The sequence below is a fragment of the Hyperolius riggenbachi genome, chromosome 5, assembly GCF_040937935.1.
Source record: "Hyperolius riggenbachi isolate aHypRig1 chromosome 5, aHypRig1.pri, whole genome shotgun sequence".
Taxonomy (NCBI): Eukaryota; Metazoa; Chordata; class Amphibia; order Anura; family Hyperoliidae; genus Hyperolius; species Hyperolius riggenbachi.
This window is the reverse complement of record NC_090650.1, coordinates 152,719,165-152,741,302: the sequence shown is the minus strand read 5'-3', so window position 1 is coordinate 152,741,302 and position 22,138 is coordinate 152,719,165. Positions and strand designations below refer to the sequence as shown.

Here is a 22,138-nt window from a genome sequence, read left to right as displayed (position 1 = left end):
TGTCAGAAAACACAATGCTATATATATAGCGTGGCTGAGCGAGGTGCACAGTGGCAGTACACACAATGCTATATATAGCGTGGCTGAGCGAGGTGCACAGTGGCAGTACACACAATGCTATATATAGCGTGGCTGAGCGAGGTGCACAGTGGCAGTACACACAATGCTATATATAGCGTGGCTGAGCGAGGTGCACAGTGGCAGTACACACAATGCTATATTAGTCAGGCTAAGCCGTGTACACAGAGTGTCAGAAAACACAATGCTATATATATAGCGTGGCTGAGCGAGGTGCACAGTGGCAGTACACACAATGCTATATATAGCGTGGCTGAGCGAGGTGCACAGTGGCAGTACACACAATGCTATATATAGCGTGGCTGAGCGAGGTGCACAGTGGCAGTACACACAATGCTATATATAGCGTGGCTGAGCGAGGTGCACAGTGGCAGTACACACAATGCTATATTAGTCAGGCTAAGCCGTGTACACAGAGTGTCAGAAAACACAATGCTATATATATAGCGTGGCTGAGCGAGGTGCACAGTGGCAGTACACACAATGCTATATATAGCGTGGCTGAGCGAGGTGCACAGTGGCAGTACACACAATGCTATATATAGCGTGGCTGAGCGAGGTGCACAGTGGCAGTACACACAATGCTATATTAGTCAGGCTAAGCCATGTACACAGAGTGTCAGAAAACACAATGCTATATATAGCGTGGCTGAGCGAGGTGCACAGTGGCAGTACACACAATGCTATATTAGTCAGGCTAAGCCGTGTACACAGAGTGTCAGAAAACACAATGCTATATATATAGCATGGCTGAGCGAGGTGCACAGTGGCAGTACACACAATGCTATATATAACGTGGCTGAGCGAGGTGCACAGTGGCAGTACACACAATGCTATATATAGCGTGGCTGAGCGAGGTGCACAGTGGCAGTACACACAATGCTATATTAGTCAGGCTAAGCCGTGTACACAGAGTGTCAGAAAACACAATGCTATATATATAGCGTGGCTGAGCGAGGTACACAGTGGCAGTAAACAATGCTATATATAGTGTGGCTGAGCGAGCGGTGTACTACTGTTCCCAGCAGCGACACACAATGACTGGGGGGGACCCTGGCTAGCGTGGCTGGAGAGCGAACTACCCTGCCTGCCTACCCAAAGCTAAACCCACAGACAAATGGCGGAGATATGACGTGGTTCGGGTATTTATTTACACGAACCACGTGACCGTTCGGCCAATCAGAGCGCGTTCGGGCCCGAACCACGTGACCCGTTCGGCCAATCACAGCGCTAGCCGAACGTTCGGGGAACGTTCGGCCATGCGCTCTTAGTTCGGCCATGTGGCCGAACGGTTTGGCCGAGCACCATCAGGTGTTCGGCCGAACTCGAACATCACCCGAACAGGGTGATGTTCTGCAGAACCCGAACAGTGGCGAACACTGTTCGCCCAACACTAGTTGGCACATGCAGGTAACATGTGGGCATTTTGCTTACTGTGCCATTAAATGGTGTATTTAAAACTGAGTCTAAAATTGAGCTTTACCTCACCCCAATGGGAAAGCCATATCCTCTGTGTGCTTTTCTTGCGATATATAATGATGTCAGATACTCACTGCTCTCTGACTCTCTCACGTTCTAACATTTACGTTTGCTTGACTCCAGAATCTAAATATGAAACTTTGGAGGTTTTTGTATAATTATGGGTGAAATGGACATATTTTTAAGCAACGTGCTGGTTACACTCGGTGACCTGCACCCAGATTCATGTAAAGCATGATTTATTTTATGTTTTTTGTATTAAATCTTTTTATTCAAGTTTATCATGTCAACATATAATAAAAATACAGAAAAAACATGAAACATTAGAATATATACAAATATACAAAAAGTCTCCCATTGAAGACGTTTATAAGCAGTCAGGGGCGTAACAATAGACCTTGTAAGGGATGCAGCTGCAGGAAAGCCCAGAAGCAGCAGTGGGCCCCATGGGGGGGGGGGGGGGGAGAAGTTTCTTTTCCCTGTCCTGAGACACTGACAACTAAGGGCACAGAGAGGAAAAAAACTTTCTGCTGTCTGCTCAGTTGTTCTTATGACTGCATCTGCTCAGCCACTGATAAGGAATCATGCAAAGTTTTGCAGACAAAGATTTGTAGACAGTCCCTATTCAGTGATTCAGTGTGCAGCTGGGCCTTGTGTACAGCACCTAGCCCCAGTCTCTCTACCCCTCCCCAAGTACTCTGTACTGTAGTGATGCTGGAGGAGTCTCATCTTCTGCTTCATCAAGGATCGACATAATGCGTGTACTAAGCTGAGGCTGGGAGCACACTCATCTGTAGGTTTTCTGTATGTATCTTCTGTACACCATGTGTGCGGGGGGAGGGGGGGGGGTTAGGGAGCATCCAAAGATTTGAAGGGGGCCAGTGATTTCTAGTTACACCCCTGTAAACAGTAACCCCCAAAGTCCTCTTTGGCTCAAAGTGGGTGTCGAAGGGGATGAGGAAACAAAATATGCTTGATATCTTTAAACAACGCCATTTTAAAAGAGACACAGAGATTTAGTAAAAAATACCTTTGACCTTTCAAAAGTATTTCAAAGTGTTGGGGGGGGGGGGGGGGGGCTTGTTAAACCAAAAAGAGTAGGAGAAGAGGAGAAGGAAACAAGAGGGAAAGGTGGGAGTAGAGGAGAAGAAAAAGCGATAAAAGAGAGAGCAAGGAGAGGATGAGAAGAAAGGTGATCTTCAAGGATGAAAAGAAAGGTGAAAAGGGAGAAGAAATGGACATGTGAAGCATGATTTCAGATACATGTTAACTTTAATTATGCAAATGCTTAATGCTTATTTTAATTTAAGCAACTAAAGACAATTCGGAAACAGTCTGTAAATGTATGTAAAGCAATACAACAATATTAGTTAGCTTTGTCATATGCAACCCCTCTTTTACTAATAATAATAATAATTGGTATAAATCTCAAGGAGATTTGATAGTGGATTTAAATCAATAGAAGTGTTGGATATACTAAAGGATATCAGTGGGAATTTGGTTGTACAGTGAGGTTGTTTTTTCAGCTGACGGCTGGGGGAGAAGGGTGTGAGAATTATAACATTTTTTACTAGGGCTGCCAAATGGAAAACTGGAAAGAAATTGATTGGGTGGGGGAATGGGAAAGGGAGATTGGAAGTCCATAGAGGTTTGCAGCGTTAAGAGGAGGTAAGGGAAGTAGCACTACACATTCCAAGGAGGCTGTCCCAACTGACAAGCAATCGGAAAAGAAATCATTTTGGCTATGGAGAGACTGCCAAAGCTATTATTGAAAGAAAAAAAAAAAAAAGAAAAAAAAGGATTCAGCAGCAGAAACATATTTAGTATAAAATAGATGGGAAGTTCAGGAATCTGCTAAAGAAATGAATACAAAGAAACCTCATTCACGTTCAAGTCCAAATAGCTGACGTAAAATAAGAATATTCTACTTAAGCTTGTTACTCGGTATGTATATAGGGTAGAGTGTCATTTCAGTGAATTGAATATAGTTTTAATTTCATTTAGCATTGTGTAGCCTTAGTGAATGACAATTAAAAAAAATAAGTTTGTTGTCATTTTAGTTAATGTTTGCACGATGGGTACTTATGACAATACTAAATGGTAAATTATGAAAATATTAAATGGATAATTGAAGAACACTTGAGAGTGATGTGGAGGCTGCCATATTTATTTCTTTTTAAACAATACCAATTGCCAATGCCTGGCATTCTGGTGACCTTTCTGGCATCAGTAGAGTCTGAATCACACACTTGAAACAAGCATGTAGCTAATCTAGTCAGACTTCAGTCTCAGTCTTCAGTCTTCAGATCTCAGCCTCCATATTCTTCTCAGTTTAGGTGTGCTTTAGAGAGGTACTGTAGTGAAAATGACATAAATTATAATGGATAAAATGTCTTATTTTTTACAATATTAATTTTTAGATTATTGTCAGTGTTTGCTTATTGTAAAATCTATAATCGCTCTGATTTACATTCTGAAATGTATCACTGGTGGTGACAGGTGATCTGTTCAGAATGTTACTGAGAGTTTTATGCGCAGAGGGAGATGCTGCTTGCTTGGCAGTTGGAAAAAGCCATTATTTCCTACAATGCAACGAGGTTCACAGAAAGCAAACTGTCAGTACCATGGTCATGACATCAAATTGTGGGAGGGGCTTCACCACAATATCAGCCATACAATCCTCTTGATGAACTATTTGAGAAAAGGGAAATTAATTTCAATCCTGGGTTAAAGTTCTTTTTTTTCTATCAAGACAAATGTGATTGTTCAGCACAATGGGGTCTAGAATAGTTAATGGGGTCTAATAATAGAAAAAAAAAAAGAAAAGAATATTGGGGTTGTCACACAGTGCTTCAGTTTTTCACATGCAAGCCAAACAGTGTGAGGAATCTTGGGCTGGTATGATAGACACTAATACTTGGAAGTAGTTACACAGCGGTGTTATTGTACCATTGAAGACGATGTTTAGTTTTGTAAGTATAGATTTGGTATATTTTTATTCTTTTACATGGCCAGCTAATTCACAGGGGGGACCTTCATTCCAGCTTTAGGGCTGTGTCATACTATGCCAGTCCAGACTAGCCAGAGTGGATATCACACTGAATGTGTTGTACCCACTGTGGTGGTCCCCTACAGATGTGCACACTGTTTGTGAGGTGGAAGCATACCATATCCTAAAGGCATTAGCTGCCCACTAATTATTATGTTGGCTAGGGATGCTCTTTGCAATAGTGTAATGGACACTCCTATGTTCAGTGCAAAGAGAATGTAAATGGACCCATAGGAAAGCATAGTCCATTCTACATGCTCATTGTCACCTGCTCTGTAGGCAGCTTACCTAGCCTTTCCTGACCACTAATATAAAGCTGCCAGTTGTTGAGAAATAATCGATTGCATTTTGGTCACCTCTATACTTTACAAAGATTTATTTTCTATTTATTTTGTATGTATGTGTATATAAAAACCTACTATTGCAAAGAGTTCCTAACAGAAAATGCTGAATGAAAGGTTCATCCTGCTATTATGATTTGATCCGTGCCAAGTGCATAAAAATAGAAGTTTGGGTTGTTTGTTTACCAAAGAGTAGACCTAATCATGTAGTTTGTCATGGTTATTAACCACTTGCCGATCGCGCACTCATAACGCGCGTCGGCAAAATGGCAGCTGCAGGACCAGCGACGCAGATATGCGTCGCCGGCTGCAGGCTAATTAATCAGGAAGCAGCCGCTCGCGCGAGCGGCTGCTTCCTGTCAATTTACGGCGGGGGGCTCCGTGAATAGCCTGCGGGCCGCCGATTGCGGCTCGCAGGCTAAATGTAAACACAAGCGGAAATAATCCGCTTTGTTTACATTTGTACAACGCTGCTAACAGTAGCAGCGTTGTACTGGATCAGCGATCCCCGGCCAATCAGCGGCCGGGGATCGCTGTCACATGACAGGCAGGAGCCTGTTAGAGGCTGCACAGGACAGATTCGTTCCTGTGCAGCCTCCGATCTCTGGGGAAGGGAGGGAGGAGAGGGGGAATCCTGCGGTGGACGGGGCTTTGAGGTGCCCCCCCCCCGCCAGCCACATGCAGGCAAGAGCGATCAGACCCCCCCAGCACATCATCCCCTAGTGGGGAAAAAAGGGGGGTGATCTGGTCGCTCTGCCTGGTGTTTGATCTGTGCTGGGGGCTATAGAGCCCACCCAGCACAGATCAGCAAATAAAGCGCTGGTCCTTAAGGGGGGGGGTAAAGGCTGGGTCATCAAGTGGTTAACCTCCCTGGCATTCAGTTTCCCCAGGATAAAAATCTAATAATTTTAAAGCATTTGTTTGTACTTACTTTTTTTTTAAATATTGAATGATCAAGACCGATCGCTGGGGAACATGTTACAGCAGAGGGAGTAGCAAATCCGCTGAAGGACATGGAAGAAAGACACTGAGGAAGCTATCGGAGGTACATGATGAGGAAGGGTATAGGTAGCCAGGTATAGGTACCACCAGTATAGATAGCCATGTATAGGTGCATCAGTATAGGTTAGCCAGCTATAGGTGCCTCAGTATAGGTTAGCCAGCTACAGGTGCGTGACCAAGCGTCATACCGACGCGAAACGGCCGTCACTCCACCGCCTAGTGCCTATCACCCATCTCCTTCACTGATGACCTTGCTACCACCGGATATGTAAGCTATGTATGGAATTACACTGTTCTTACACTGGATTTGCACCTGACTGTTTAATGCTACGATGAATATTGACTGTCATATCACTCTATTAAAATTTGTGGGACGGAAGGTGCACGTTTGCCCTGTCTTTTTTCTTCTAAGCAAGATTATACTTAGTTGTTCCTTCTTTTATACAGAGCACACGTCCAAGTGACTGTCAAAACTAGCAGCGTACAGTGTTGCATGGCCTCGGAATGTACTTACCTGGGTGACCTTTGCAGCTCACATGTAAGCCTCATAGGAAGTGCCACACACCATTGTTTTTCTACGTATCTTGGACCTCCTCAGATCAGCCTCCTCCTCATGTCTCCTGCATGCTATGACACAGTGAAGTATATTTGTGAGCTGTGTGATTAATGAAGAGGGAGAATTAAAAGTATTTAAGAAAAAGTCATTTTAATTGATAGAGTTTCTTTAAATCTTAGAGACCACATCATTATTCTTTATGCCAATGAATCCTCTGGCCTTCTGTCAGCCAATAGGCTAGTCATTCCACATGATTAGTATGATGTAGTATGATGGTATTTTCAGGAAATTATAGTGTGCTATGGTGATATGATTGTGTGCTATGGCAGGTGCTGCGGACCAACTGTGGGTGACTATGTTCTCCTTCCCAGGTTTCAGGTAATTACCTCTGCCATACATATTTACTGGATATAAAGAACTGTTTTTCAAGGGACTTATTTTCCCTTGTACTGGTCTTTATTCTCTCCTCCAAACTTATAGGTTGCTGTAATGATCTGCTCTGCAGTCTGCACAGGCAGACAGCTTTTTGACCATTTTGTAAGTCTGAGTGCTGCAGGTCCCTGGAAAGGAGACCTGTCTTCACTCTGCAACTTGCTGAGCTGCTGCTCTGGTGAGGAATTAGCATCCACTTGGCATGCAAATTGCTTAGCTGCTTCCTTTGATGGCTTGCAGTTTAAATACCATTTCCTCCCATAATCCCTTGATGGTCATGATGGTTTGTTCCTGCTAACTTACCTGGAGTCTCAGCCCTTTGCTTACTGTTTGCTAATATTGCTATCTTAGAGTAGTTCCTTGGGAGTGCCCTAGCATTCCTGTTAGCATAGTCAGGTTTTTTGATACCTGCATTGCTTTGTACTGTCTATTTGTTGCGATTGTCTTGTCGCCAGCGGCGGTCGACAGGAAATCGTTCTGTCTGTTTGGATCGCATTCGCCCTAGCGGTAGAGGCGGTGGTTCCTTCTGTACTCTGTCTGGGAGTTTAGCCAGAGCAGCGGTTGCTACTGGTTGCTCCATCTGTCTGTCTGTTTGGATCGCATTCGCCCTAGCGGTAGAGGCGGTGGTTCCATCTGGATTCTGCCTTAGGAATGAACGCTTGCTGTCGTCTCGGTGAGGTAACCATTTAGCAAGCGTTCACGTTCTCTTTTGTTTTCATGTTTCTTTGGTTAGTCAGGGTTGGTACGCTTTGTCGCTATTGCGCTTCTCGTGTGGTGACCGTGCCGTGCACACGCTTTGTCGCTATTGCGCCTAACGTGTGGTGGCCGCATGTAGTTAGTCCTGTCTGCTCCTGTGTGTTGGATTAAAGTTTGTTATCAGTTCTGTCTTTATTCTGTTCCTTTGCTCTGTATTACTCAGTCTGGTGTCGCTATTAGCAATCGCCATTCTTGCGATTGCGTTCCCACTTGGTTTTCGCTGTTGTGTGTTCACCGTCGCTGGGTGGTGACTAGATTGGTGGACACACATACATTCTGTCGCTGTGCTCACTCTCTCTCTCTTAGGGCTATCTTGCCCTGCATTGTTGCAATTTATACAATTTCCACCTGGCATCTGTGGCAGTGCAGAGGGGTTGTTCCTCTGCACTCCACAGCTCCATCTGCCGGTGGGTATTTCACTCTACAAGTGCATTACACCAAAGCTGGGTTCTGTTGTTTCGTACGCTTGTGGAGGATTTCCGCAGTGTCAGCGCACATCTCGGAAATAATTACGCAATCGTTACAGTATGACCAGCCAAACCGAAATTCCCAGTGTAGAGGGAATTTTCAATTTGTACGATTTTTCTCAGGTTTCTGTAATGATCCGCTCAGCTGCCTGCGCATGCAGGCAGCTTTTTGACCACTGTTCAGGTCTGCATTCTGCAGGTCTCTGGAAAAGAGACCTTTTGTCAGTTTTGCAGCTTGCTGCTGCTGGGGAATTTGCATACGTTTGTCATGCAAATCTCCTAGCCACATCCTCTGGAGGCTTGTACTATAAATACCATGTGATATCACAGACCTTCGCTGGTCATAAGGGTTTGTCCTGTGAAACACTCCTGGAGTGTCAGCCATGCTTATCGTTTGAAGATTAACTTAGAGTAATTCCTGGGACTGCATTAGGCATCCTTGCTAGGGCAGTCAGGATTGTATTATTTGTATTGCCTCTTCTGTCTGTCTGTTGTACTTGGATCGCACTTGCTCTGATGGAAAGAGCAGTATATCCAGCTTGCTCTGTTTCTATACTTGGATCACACTCGCTCTGGCGGAAAGAGCAGTGGATCCTGCTAAGCTCTCTTGCTATACTGGGATCGCACTTGCTCTGGCGGAAAGAGCAGTGGATCGTATCTCTCACTTATTCCTGTTTTTGTGTATCTGTCTTGTCTGATACGAACTCTTGCTGGAGGCTCGGCGAGGTAACCGTTAAGCAAGCGCTCGCGTCCTCTGTTTCATGTTTGTCTGTCGGTGGTTAGTTAGGCGTGCTTGTCTCTGTTGTGCTTAACACGCGGAGACCACGCAGGAAACGCGTTCGCTGTTGCGAATGAGTGCGGTGTTCGCGTTTAGTTAGCGTTCGTTATTTTCCTTATCTTCTCATTGTATGATTGCTGTGCCTTTGCTACTCTCATGCCCTGTCTTGCTTAAGCCTTGTGTCACCTCTGGCAATCGCCTCTCTCGCGATTGCGTTCCTACTTCGTTTCTGCTGTTGTGTGTGCACCGTCGCGGGTTGGCGACTAGATTGGGGCACATACATACATTCTGTCTCTGTGCTCATTCTCTTTCGCAATCGCTTCTCTTGCGATTGCGCTCTCACTTGGTTTCCTCTGTTGTGTGTCCACCGTCGCAGGTTGGTGGCTAGATTGGTGGACATACATACATTCCTCATCTGTGCTTATTCGGTCTTGTGTCACTGTTAGCAATCGCCATCTCTGGCGATTGCCTTCTCACCTGGTCTTCATGGTTGTGTGTTCATCGTTGCAGGGTGGCGACTAGATTGGTGGACACACATACCCTCTGTCTCTTTGATCTCTCTCTTTCAGGGCTAGCTTGCTCTGCGTTTCTTCCCTTCGTACAATTCCTGTCTGGCGTCTGTTGCAGGGCAGAGGATCTGTTCCTCTGCACTCCACAGCTCCATCTGCCGACAGGAATTTCCCTCTACAGGTGCGTTGCACCTTTTGCTGGGTTCCCTCAAATTATACGCTTGTGGAGGATTTCCGCAGTGTCAGCGCACATCCTGTGCGCTGATCACGGAGAGAATTCCACAATCGTTACAGTTTCATTACCTCAAGCAAAAGCATATGTGAATCCTATGTTAGGCAGAGTTATACACTATATTAAAGCAGTAAGAAAATCTATGCATGTTCCTGATCTCAACCCGTATGAGTGTTTCCTTGATAGAGGGTTGTTTGACCCTCTATTCGCTCCGTGGGAGATTGGGGCTTTGATTGAGGAGTTCGAGTTTGATTGGAATGCGTTTTGCGATTTTTACATCGCAGAAAGCAAAGAGATTCTTAATGCTTGTATCGATTCTGTGTACACTTTGATTGAATCTGATGAGTGTGACGAGTGTGTTGTGGATCTGGTGATTTGTGTATGGCAGATGATTTTGGATGAATTGCACACACATCAACCAATTGACCCCAATAAAGAGACACAGTTATCAGATGATTGTTCCTGCCTTTCTGGGGTAAAGCAAGTGAGTTTTGACACTGAGCGATCTGAAATGAATGGGTGTACCACTGTTGTTGACACCTGTGTGAATTCTGAGAGAATTTCTTCTGCTTGTATGGAGTTTGAATCTGTGCGATCTAATGCCTGTTTCTCAGGTGTTCCTGTGAGCCTGCCCTATACCATGAATGAAACCATGATGTCCACTTGCACTGACATTTGTGAGTCCCTTTCTTGCTCTGAGGAAAATACTGACTTTCCACCCTGTACTCTGGATGAGTCAATGTTACCTTGCAATAAATCTCCTGCAGGGAGCCCAGAGGCTCATCTAGGTATTGCAGCTAATTTCATCTGTTTTTCTGCCATTTCAGAATTGCAGTCTGGTTTGACTGCTATGAAGGGTTCTGCCTGCAGTGAAACTAGACTCAGGGAGTCAGTGTTGGTTTCACTAGATATTCCTGTGCATCCTGTTCATGAAGATGAAATTCAGTCCGAGCGCATGGTAAAACCATCCCTGGGACATCTGCCCTGTTCGCAGAATGTATTTGATGTTCGGCCCTGTAACATGGATAGTTCAGAATCCTTGATTTCTTTATCAGAAAATATGGGAAATTATGCTCCTGAGGTTTTGTTTGATGTTCTGGAGGTTTCCGAGTTCCTCCCAAAGGGTGCAGAGCTTTTGGGAGGTGTCTCCTGCCCCGCAGGGCCGTCTGAGGTGTTGCCCACTTCAGTAGGCATTGCTGCTATACTGACTACTTTTGCAGCTCTTGTGGAGCTTCAGTCATGCGTAGTCAATAATGAGTTCTGGTTGGATACAATTACAGTCACAGAGACTTCTAAGTCTGAGTCCAAGTCTTCTTTTGAAAGACCAGTACTTGTGACCACTACTCGTGATGATTCTCTGCCCGGTCCTGGTTTTGGTCTTGTCGTGACGGACTCTGAGGTTGGCAGTTCCTCGACATGTCCTGAGGTTTCTCTTTTGCTAGTGTACCCCGATGCGCTCTGTGAGCCAGAATGCCCAAGTGTGTCTCGGTTACCAGCATGCTCAGATGGTTCCTCGGTGGAAACATGTTCTGATTTTGCCTGCCTGCCTGCATGCCCAGAAGTGGTCCCTGAAAGCCATGATCTTAATGGTTGTCCTGGTAAGCCTGAATCCGGAATTGTCATAGGTTCCATGTGAGCCTGGTGAATGTTCTGGCCTCTTGAGATCTCTGTGGAGCTTCAAAGTGTTCTGGGAGATCCTGGTAGAAATTTTTCTTGGTACTCTGGATGGGATCAACAGTGGCTTCTCTGTTGTAAGGGACACTTCGAATAGGTATTGTGGTAGGTTTGGTATTTTTGGACGGTCCCTGGAAGGTGGTGGGTATTGCTCGGAGAGTGTCGATGGGTTCTTCGCTGGCATTCACAGTTCTGATGGGTGTTACGCTGAGGCTTGAAGTACTGATGGGCATGTTTCGGTGGCTTCTGCTTCCGATGGGTTCGGTTTCGGGAAGATTGACTCTGAGCCTTGTCGGGCTGTCCCGACCTTCAGGAGTGTTCAGTCAGATTTTTTGTTTGGAAATATCAGTTTTGAGAGACGTCTGGAAGCCGTCCCTAGAGGGGGGGGGGGTACTGTAATGATCTGCTCTGCTGTCTGCACAGGCAGACAGCTTTTTGACCATTTTATAAGTCTGAATGCTGCAGGTCCCTGGAAAGGAGACCTGTCTTCACTCTGCAACTTGCTGAGCTGCTGCTCTGGTGAGGAATTTGCATCCACTTGGCAGGCAAATTGCTTAGCTGCTTCCTTTGATGGCTTGCAGTATAAATACCATTTCCTCCCAGAATCCCTTGCTGGTCATGATGGTTTGTTCCTGCTAACTTACCTGGAGTCTCAGCCCTTTGCTTACTGTTTGCTAATATTGCTATCTTAGAGTAGTTCCTTGGGAGTGCCCTAGCATTCCTGTTAGCATAGTCAGGTTGTTTGATACCTGTATTGCTTTGTACTGTCTATCTGTTGCGATTGTCTTGTCGCCCGCGGCGGTCGACAGGAAATCATTCTGTCTGTTTGGATCGCATTCGCCCTAGCGGTAGAGGCGGTGGTTCCTTCTGTACTCTGTCTGGGAGTTTAGCCAGAGCAGTGGTTGCTACTGGTTGCTCCATCTGTCTGTCTGTTTGGATCGCATTCGCCCTAGCGGTAGAGGCGGTGGTTCCATCTGGATTCTGCCTTAGGAGTGTAGCCAGAGCAGCGGTTGCTACTGGCTGCTCCATCTGTCTGTCTGTCTGGAACGAACGCTTGCTGTTGTCTCGGTGAGGTAACCGTTTAGCAAGCGTTCACGTTCTCTTTTGTTTTCATGTTTCTTTGGTTAGTCAGGGTTGGTACGCTTTGTCGCTATTGCGCTTCTCGTGTGGCGACCGTGCCGTGCACGCGCTTTCTCGCTATTGCGCCTAACGTGTGGTGACCGTGTGTAGTTAGTCCTGTCTACCCCTGTGTGTTGGATTACAGTTTGTTATCAGTTCTGTCTTTATTCTGTTCCTTTGCTCTGTATTACTCAGTCTGGTGTCGCTATTAGCAATCGTCATTCTTGCGATTGCGTTCCCACTTGGTTTTCGCTGTTGTGTGTTTACCATCGCCGGGTGGCGACTAGATTGGTGGACACACATACATTCTGTCGCTGTGCTCACTCTCTCTCTCTTAGGGCTATCTTGCCCTGCATTGTTGCAATTCGTACAATTTCCACCTGGCATCTGTGGCAGTGCAGAGGGGTTGTTCCTCTGCACTCCACAGCTCCATCTGCCGGTGGGAATTTTCCTCTACAAGTGCATTACACCAAAGCTGGGTTCTGTTGTTTCGTACGCTTGTGGAGGATTTCCGCAGTGTCAGCGCACATCTTGTGCGCTGACCTTGGAAATAATTCCGCAATCGTTACAGTTGCATGCGTGTCACTGAAATGTTTTAAATTCAATTCCAGGCATGGCCCAGTCGTGCTTGGTGAATACAAATGAATCCCTTCCCTACTTTACTATATCTAAAAGCCTCAATATAAGTAATGTGATACATTTATCCAACTATGCCCTTAGTGCCCATTTTTTGAACAGTCTGACATTATTAAAGGAAGATTCGTGGAAAAGGGATATGAGGAAAGCTGGCTAGATGGGTTACAGCAGGAGGTGGCAGGAGTCGACCGTGATGCACTGGTCTTTGGGGACAGAAAGAACGGGGGAGAAAACAAGAAGCCCTTTGCCTTTATCACAGAGTTCTCTTCCCAGTTCAAACAGATGGAGAACATTTTCCATAAACATTGGGGCATACTACAGAGTGACCATGTTTTAAAAAACTGCCTCCCAGAGAGGCCATCCTTTATATATGGAAAAGTCCCGTCTTTAAAAAATCTACTAGCTCCAAGTTGAGTGTCTCCCCAATACAAAAACAGCTCATTGGGTGGCAGACCCCTGGCTTCTTCCCCTGTAGAAATTGTAAGGGATGTAAGGAGGCTAACAGTGGGAGGAAGGTAAGTATACAGTCCAGGGTGAATGTTTAAGATTAGACAATTTATCACGTGTGCTAGTGCCCGGTAGTATATGTGGTGTGGTGTAACTGCGGCCTACAGTATATAGGCTGCACTACCAGAACCCTAAAGGAAAGAATAGGGGAGCACATAAATAATATTAAAAAAGGGTTTGAGCAGCACAGCCTGTCCCTGCACTTCAAATTGAAACATCAGTGTGATCCAAGTCAGATGTTTTTTGTGGGGTGGAAAAATTAACATGCTCCTGGAGGGGGTGTAACAGAACCAGGGAAATCTCGAAAAAGGAAGGCCTATGGATCTTTAATTTGGATACACTGACACCAGCGGGCTTAAATGTTGATTTTGACGTAAATTGCTTTATAAGAAATGACTAAGATTAATGGAGGATGGATTATGTAAATTGTTGTATACTATGTATATGTAATGTATAAGGAGGGGAGGATGGGAGGAGAATTATGGGGATTGACTGTATACGAATGCAATTTAAGTGGCGACTCTGCTATACACTCGCTGAGGTATGCGGTGTTGGTAGGTTTGCTCTTTGTGGGAATTTGAATTCTTATATGAAATAATTTTTATATAAGAAAACTTTTATCTTTTTCCTTATTCCTTGTTTACATTTTTGCCTCCCCTTTTTTCCTTGTTTTTAATTTTTTTAGATTTTACACTTAGTCTGGTTTTGTAATCTCTATTTTTGAGCTGGAACGCAGAGGAAACTTCCTGATTTCATTGGGAATGGAGCGCACATGTCACATGTGCCGCTGGCGCCGTGACGTAGATATGTGTGTGCTTGGTAACGCATATGGGAATATGGAGGCGTGCCGTATGCACGTCACAATACGATGCGCCGTAATGGGCGCACTATATCTAGAGTGTGCTTTTGGGAGGAGAGGTACAATAGAGCTTGTTGACACGCGTCATGACTTGATGCGCCAGAAAGGGCGCATTGTACTTAGAATGCATGTTTGTAGATAGGCGCAATAAAGTTTGTTGAAAGGTTTAGTATAAAAAGTGCCGACAGAGCGTCTGACGTCAGCCCCTGATGAGTCAGACCTCTGACGAAACGCGTAGGGCGGAGCTGCGCTAGACGCTGTCGGCATTACCAGGAAATACTGGCACACACGCTTGAAGATGCGGAGATTAAGGCGGCTGTTGGCAGAGTGGTTACCCGGGGACCCAACACTGTTATATTGCTATTTGACAAGTCAGCAAAGTGTGAGTGCAATCTGGTTTTTATAATTTTTACAATAAAAGGTTTTACACTATCAAGATTTTCTTAGTCCCACAGTCAACTGATGAAAAGGAGGCTTGTGGTTTCTACCTATTAAATCCCCTATATGCTGTAAATCCTACCTGAAGGAGACTGAAGGAGGTTTTCTGGGTGAGTGCAGACACGGGGGTGTGTCAAGGTGCTCACTCGTGGTGTGTTTTAAAGAAGAGTTCCAGTGGTCATTTGTTAAGGGGGAAGGTGGTGGTAGACACTGATTTTCATAAAAGTATTACACTATCTACCCTCTTCTTTCTCTCTCTTTTTATATGGCATGTTGACCTAAAGTGGAGTCGGAACAAAGAGAGGATCTGAAGTACCTCTGAGGCAAAATATATGGACTTTTGATTGCCCTATGTATGGACTTTTTGTCTGGTTCTCACAGGTTTGACTCTTAGCTTAACAGGTCTGGAGCGCTGCTGTAATTAGGTGTATGCCCTTAGTGAACATGAGTGCTCTGTTTTGTCATGTGGTTTGTCCTTTGCTCCCACCAGGCACTTTGACCTCTTCGGCACTTTAGTGGATGTGAACAGGTCCACACGTAGCATTATGCTTAAAAAAACATTTCTCTAAGTTCAATTGTGGGGATAGTGGGTAGTGTTGGGCGAACAGTGTTCGCCACTGTTCGGGTTCTGCAGAACATCACCCTGTTCGGGTGATGTTCGAGTTCGGCCGAACACCTGACGGTGCTCGGCCAAACCGTTCGGCCACATGGCCGAACTAAGAGCGCATGGCCGAACGTTCCCCGAACGTTCGGCTAGCGCTGTGATTGGCCGAACGGGTCACGTGGTTCGGGCCCGAACGCGCTCTGATTGGCCGAACGGTCACGTGGTTCGGGTAAATAAATACCCGAACCACGTCATATCTCCGCCATTTGTCTGTGGGTTTAGCTTTGGGTAGGCAGGCAGGGTAGTTCGCTCTCCAGCCACGCTAGCCAGGGTCCCCCCCAGTCATTGTGTGTCGCTGCTGGGAACAGTAGTACACCGCTCGCTCAGCCACACTATATATAGCATTGTTTACTGCCACTGTGTACCTCGCTCAGCCACGCTATATATATAGCATTGTGTTTTCTGACACTCTGTGTACACGGCTTAGCCTGACTAATATAGCATTGTGTGTACTGCCACTGTGCACCTCGCTCAGCCACGCTATATATAGCATTGTGTGTACTGCCACTGTGCACCTCGCTCAGCCACGTTATATATAGCATTGTGTGTACTGCCACTGTGCACCTCGCTCAGCCATGCTATATATATAGCATTGTGTTTTCTGACACTCTGTGTACACGGCTTAGCCTGACTAATATAGCATTGTGTGTACTGCCACTGTGCACCTCGCTCAGCCACGCTATATATAGCATTGTGTGTACTGCCACTGTGCACCTCGCTCAGCCACGCTATATATAGCATTGTGTGTACTGCCACTGTGCACCTCGCTCAGCCACGCTATATATAGCATTGTGTTTTCTGACACTCTGTGTACACGGCTTAGCCTGACTAATATAGCATTGTGTGTACTGCCACTGTGCACCTCGCTCAGCCACGCTATATGTAGCATTGTGTTTACTGCCACTCTGTGTACACCGCTCAGCCAGACTATATACCATTGATTACTGACACTCTGTGTACACCGCTCAGCCAGACTATATACCATTGTTTACTGACACTCTGTGTACACCGCTCAGCCAGACTATATACCATTGTTTACTGACACTCTGTGTACACCGCTCAGCCAGACTATATACCATTGTTTACTGACACTCTGTGTACACCGCTCAGCCAGACTATATACCATTGATTACTGACACTCTGTGTACACCGCTCAGCCAGACTATATACCATTGTTTACTGACACTCTGTGTACACCGCTCAGCCAGACTATATACCATTGTTTACTGACACTCTGTGTACACCGCTCAGCCAGACTATATACCATTGTTTACTGACACTCTGTGTACACCGCTCAGCCAGACTATATACCATTGTTTACTGACACTCTGTGTACACCGCTCAGCCAGACTATATACCATTGTTTACTGACACTCTGTGTACACCGCTCAGCCAGACTATATACCATTGTTTACTGACACTCTGTGTACACCGCTCAGCCAGACTATATACCATTGTTTACTGACACTCTGTGTACACCGCTCAGCCAGACTATATACCATTGTTTACTGACACTCTGTGTACACCGCTCAGCCAGACTATATACCATTGTTTACTGACACTCTGTGTACACCGCTCAGCCAGATTATATAGCATTGTTTACTGACACTCTGTGTACACCGCTCAGCCAGACTATATTGCATTGTTTACTGACACTCTGTGTACACCGCTCAGCCAGACTATATACCATTGTTTACTGACACTCTGTGTACACTGCTCAGCCAGACTATATACCATTGTTTACTACCACTCTGATTCTGCTGGGAACAGTAGTACACCGCTCGCTCAGCCAGACTATATAGCATTGCGTACTCTGCCAGTCAGTGTGTATATTGCTGGGATCAGTAATACTCCACTCACCGTCAACCACTATATGAGCTCAACATGAGTTCCCCAGAGACCTCCGCTGTGAGCAGCACTCCCAATAACAGCAACAGCCAACGCCCCACGCAAGCTATAACATCCACCCCAGCAGCCAGTGGTCAGCAGCAGCCCTCCCCGGAGGAGAACGTTGTGTCCATCGGTCCGTCGCCAGAGCGATTAATGAGGGCTGCCATTGAGGAGATGATGGGGCCTGATGTGGAGGAGGAGGTCTGGCTCAGGCCAGCATCCCAAGTTAATGTTGAGGACGATGAGGGGTCTGTGTCTGGCGACGTTGGGGTGGCAGAGGTGGTGGGTGGGTCAGACTCAGGAGAAGAGTTGTATGAAGAGGATGATGATCGGGACCATCTGTATGTGCCTCAGAGTCCAACCCCGGAAAACATGTTGTATCGTGTGTTTAGGTACTAAAATCTGCGTTCCCTCCCAGTAGTGTTAGGCGAACAGTGTTTGCCACTGTTCGGGTTCTGCAGAACATCACCCTGTTCGGGGTGACTATATAGCAGACTATATAGCATTGTGTTTAATGCCACTCTGTGTACACGGTTCAGCCACACTATATAGCATTGTGTTTACTTCCACTCTGTGTCTGCTGGGAACAGTAGTACACCGCTCACCCGCCACTGTATAGCATTGTGCTCTGTGTCGCTGCTGACAATAGTGGTACACCGCTCACCCACCACTGTATAGCATTTCTGTACTGCCACTGTACTGCTGCCAGTCAGCGTGTACTTTAAGGATAAGTGAAATGAGGAAGAAATCCGGTGAAAGAGGGAGGGGCAAGGGAAGAGGTGTTTCCCCTGACGGTTCACGTACAGGCCACAGGGGAGCACCCAAGAAAACCCACTCAATACCGCCCATGTTGTCCAGGACAACAACCCTCACAGATCCAAAAGAACAGGACCAGATAATTACTTGGATGACCTCTCAAGCGTCCAGCAGTGGGTTAAGCAGCACCAGCACATCACGCACGAGGTCCGAGTCCTCAGCCAGTTACAAGGAGCCAGTGGGCACAAAGCTGACACAACCGGCAGCGACACCACGCACACAACTGCCAGATAACCAGACGACGTTGGAGTGAGCTGCGCAGAGGTTGTTCTGGGGAGCTCTACTCCACGGCGGCGGCCCCCCACAATGACATATGACGAGTTTGAGGAGATGGAAGAGGAGGGTATGGACAATGTGGACATAGACCCAGATTTTGTTTGTGAACGAGAACATCGCCGTCGTAGCAGCAGCACAGATGAGTCTGTTGAGGAACCCACTGCTGCACGAGTTCGCCTTGTGCCACAAGGTAGGCGGCGCGCAATTTCAGGCACCGCAAGCATGGAAGTTCAAGTGAGAGGCAAAAGAGGCGCAAACAGAAATCGCCAGCAAGGCAGGTGCTCCAAAGTCTGGGCTTTCTTTGAAGACTGCACTGAGGATGTTACCATGGCGATTTGCAAGGTGTGCAAGACCCGCCTGAGCAGGGGGAAAAGTATTAACAACCTCTCCACCACCAGCATGAGCCGCCACATTCTATCCAAACATCCCACTCTGTGGGCAAACGCGGCAGGACAGGGTACCACCAGCAACACTGCCTCCCTTGGGTTCACCAGACTCACCACCAGACCCGCCTCAGCGGCAGCAGTAGCCCAGCCATTGCGTGGTTCACAACATTCACAAACATCAGACGATGCTGACACTGTCACTTTCCGGACTAGTGCTCTTGAGGTCTCCCAGTGTTCATCAAACACAACAACCAACAGCCCTTCGGTGTGCAGCCCTACGGTTGAGTTGTCTGTCTCTGAGATATTTGAGCGCAAGAGGAAATTGCCAGCAAATGACCCCCGGGCCGTGGAAGTAACAGCCAGCCAGCATAGCCAAGGTTCTGGCCTGCGAAATGCTGCCATATCGAGTGGTGGAGACAAACAGCTTCAAGGGCATGATGTCAGTGGCCATCCCACATTACGTGGTTCCCAGCCGCTACCACTTTGCGCGCTCTGCAGTGCCTGAGTTGCATGAGCACGTGGTCAGCAAAATAACCCGAAGCTTGAAGAATGCCGTTGCCTGCAAGGTTCACCTCACCACTGAAACCTGGACGAGTGCGTTCGGCCAGGGTCGATACATCTCCCTTACCGCGCACTGGGTGAACCTTGTGGAGCCTGGCAGCGATTCCTCACCTGCTACGGCGCGGGTGTTGCCCACGCCGCAAACAGCTGCACCGCCGTCCCTCCCACTGGATAACAACAGCAGCACCTACCTCTCTGACTCCTTCTCCTCCAACGCATCTCAAAGCTGTACCTCATCCGGAAACGCTAACCCAGCACCAGCAGCAGTAGGATCGTGGAAGCAGTGCAGCACAGCTGTTGGCATGCGTCAGCAAACGTTGCTGAAGCTGATCTGCCTTGGGGATAAGCAGCACACAGGGGAGGAAATTTGGAGGGGAATAAAGGAACAGACGGATTTGTGGCTGGCACCGCTGGACCTGAAACCGGGCATGAAGCTAGACACCTGGTACGAACTGGCAATGTACGCAATAGAGGTGCTGGCTTGCCCGGCAGCCAGCGTTATGTCAGAACGCTGTTTCAGTGCTGCCGGAGGCATCATCACAGATCGGCGTATCCGCCTCTCCACAGAAAATGCAGACCGTCTGACTCAAATTAAAATGAATCAATCCTGGATTGGAAACGACTACGCAACACTCCAGGACCCCAACCAAGTAACATGACCAATGAACATCTGGGATGGTTTAGCGTTTCCGGTCCCTGTTTTTTGAACCTCTCATCTGTATTACATTTATGACTGCATGGCGGCAAAAAGCATTGCTGCTATTTCCGCACGCTTTTTGTCCTCATGCAAGGCCTGGGTTGTTGTGTCTCAAAAAGCATGGCCTTCTTCTCCTCCTGCGCCTGCTCCTGTTCCATCACGTGTGCTGCTGCTGATGGGTTAGCGTTGCCGCCCGGTCCCTGTTTATTGAACCCCTTATCTTTATTACATTTATGACTGCATGCATGGCGGTAAAAAGCATGCTATCCGCACGCTTTTTGTCCTCATGCAAGGCCTGAGTTGTTGTGTCTCACAAAGCGTGGCCTTCTCCTCCTGCGCCTCCTCCTGTTCCATCACGTGTGCTGCTGCTGCTGCTGCTGGGATAGCGTTGCCGGTCCCTGTTTATGGAACCTCTTATCTTTATTACATTTATGACTGCATGGCGGTACAAAGCATGCTATCCGCACGCTTTTTGTCCTCATGCAAGGCCTGGGTTGTTGTGTCTCACAAAGCGTGGCCTTCTCCTCCTGCGCCTCCTCCTGTTCCATCACGTGTGCTGCTGCTGGGTTAGCGTTGCCGCGTGGTCCCTGTTTATTGAACCACTTATCTTTATTACATTTATGACTGCATGGCGGTACAAAGCATGCTATCCGCACGCTTCTTGACCTCATGAAAGGCCTGGGTTGTTGTGTCTCAAAGCGTGGCCTTCTCCTCCTGCGCCACCCTCCTCCTGTTCCATCACGTGTGCTGCTGCTGCTGGGTTAGCGTTACCGGTCCCTTTTCCTGGAACCTCTTATATGTATTACATTTATGACTGCATGCCGACAAAAAGCATGTTACCTGTGCAAAGAAAACAGACATTTCCCGCATTTAAAAGACAGTTTTCCCTTTGAAACTTTAAAATCGATTTTCTCAAAAACTATAAGCTGTTTTTGCTAATTTTTTTTTTCCTCTTGTACCCACTCCCAAGGTGCACATACCCTGTAAATTTGGGGTATGTAGCATGTAAGGAGGCTTTACAAACCACAAAAGTTCGGGTCCCCATTGACTTCCATTATGTTCGGAGTTCGGGTCGAACACCCAAACATCGCGGCCATGTTCGGCCTGTTCGGCCCGAACCCGAACATCTAGATGTTCGCCCAACACTAATAGTGGGGCCTGTTCATGTCCACCGGAGGAGGTCGCGGTGCCTGGTAGCTTCCCTACATTTAAGGACCTGCAGATTGGTCTTCAACTGGACCAATTGCATGCGGAATTTGATGGTCTAGTGCGAAAGGAAAATATTTGCCTACCTAGATTGCCAATAAATCATTCTATCCAGTACAGGTCCGAACGCGTGCGGTTGAGACCTTCCAGGAGTTGGTGGAGAGGGACTTGACACGTCTCAGTGATGAGTGTAGATCGTGGAGACCCCGGAATGTGTCCCCGGGGGAGAGGGCTGCAATCGCTTCCCTGAAAGCTAATAAGGATATAGTTATCAGGAATGCTGATAAGGGGGAGCGGTTTTATATATATATATATATATATATATATATATATATATATATATATATATATATATATATAGACCGGTATATATATATATATATATATATATATATATATATATATATATATATATATATATATACACACATTTCTTTTAGTAACTCCACCCTTGTTGAAATATTCTCATACGCTTCCCTTTCACATATGGAAAACATGCAATTTGTCCCTGGTTAGGTCAAGGGAAAACTGACTAGCTCCTTGTAGTTGATCCACTTCCTTATGTTCAAGTCTGTTTTTCCCAAGTGTGTCTAAACAGTATTTGTATTACTTTATACTCTGGCATTCTTCTGGATTACAAAATATAAACATATATTTTGTGATAGTAGTGAACAATTATTTTATACATCTTATTTCTTGACTGTATGGGTTCAGTGCAGATAAACTTTAG

The 22,138-nt window shown here is 46.4% G+C and overlaps 1 long non-coding RNA gene across 1 annotated transcript in view; it reads right to left on the bottom strand.

Moving 5' to 3' along the window:
• Window positions 1-3,703: 3,703 nt before the first annotated feature.
• The window catches only part of LOC137517532 (uncharacterized), a 29,817-nt gene continuing 11,382 nt past the window's right edge, over window positions 3,704-22,138 (bottom strand). Inside the window, exons 2-4 of the long non-coding RNA XR_011020559.1 lie at window positions 21,495-21,661; window positions 6,464-6,576; window positions 3,704-3,911 (exon numbers count right to left, since the gene is read on the bottom strand). This is a non-coding gene — a long non-coding RNA (uncharacterized lncRNA). The remainder of the gene's footprint in view (window positions 3,912-6,463; window positions 6,577-21,494; window positions 21,662-22,138) is intronic.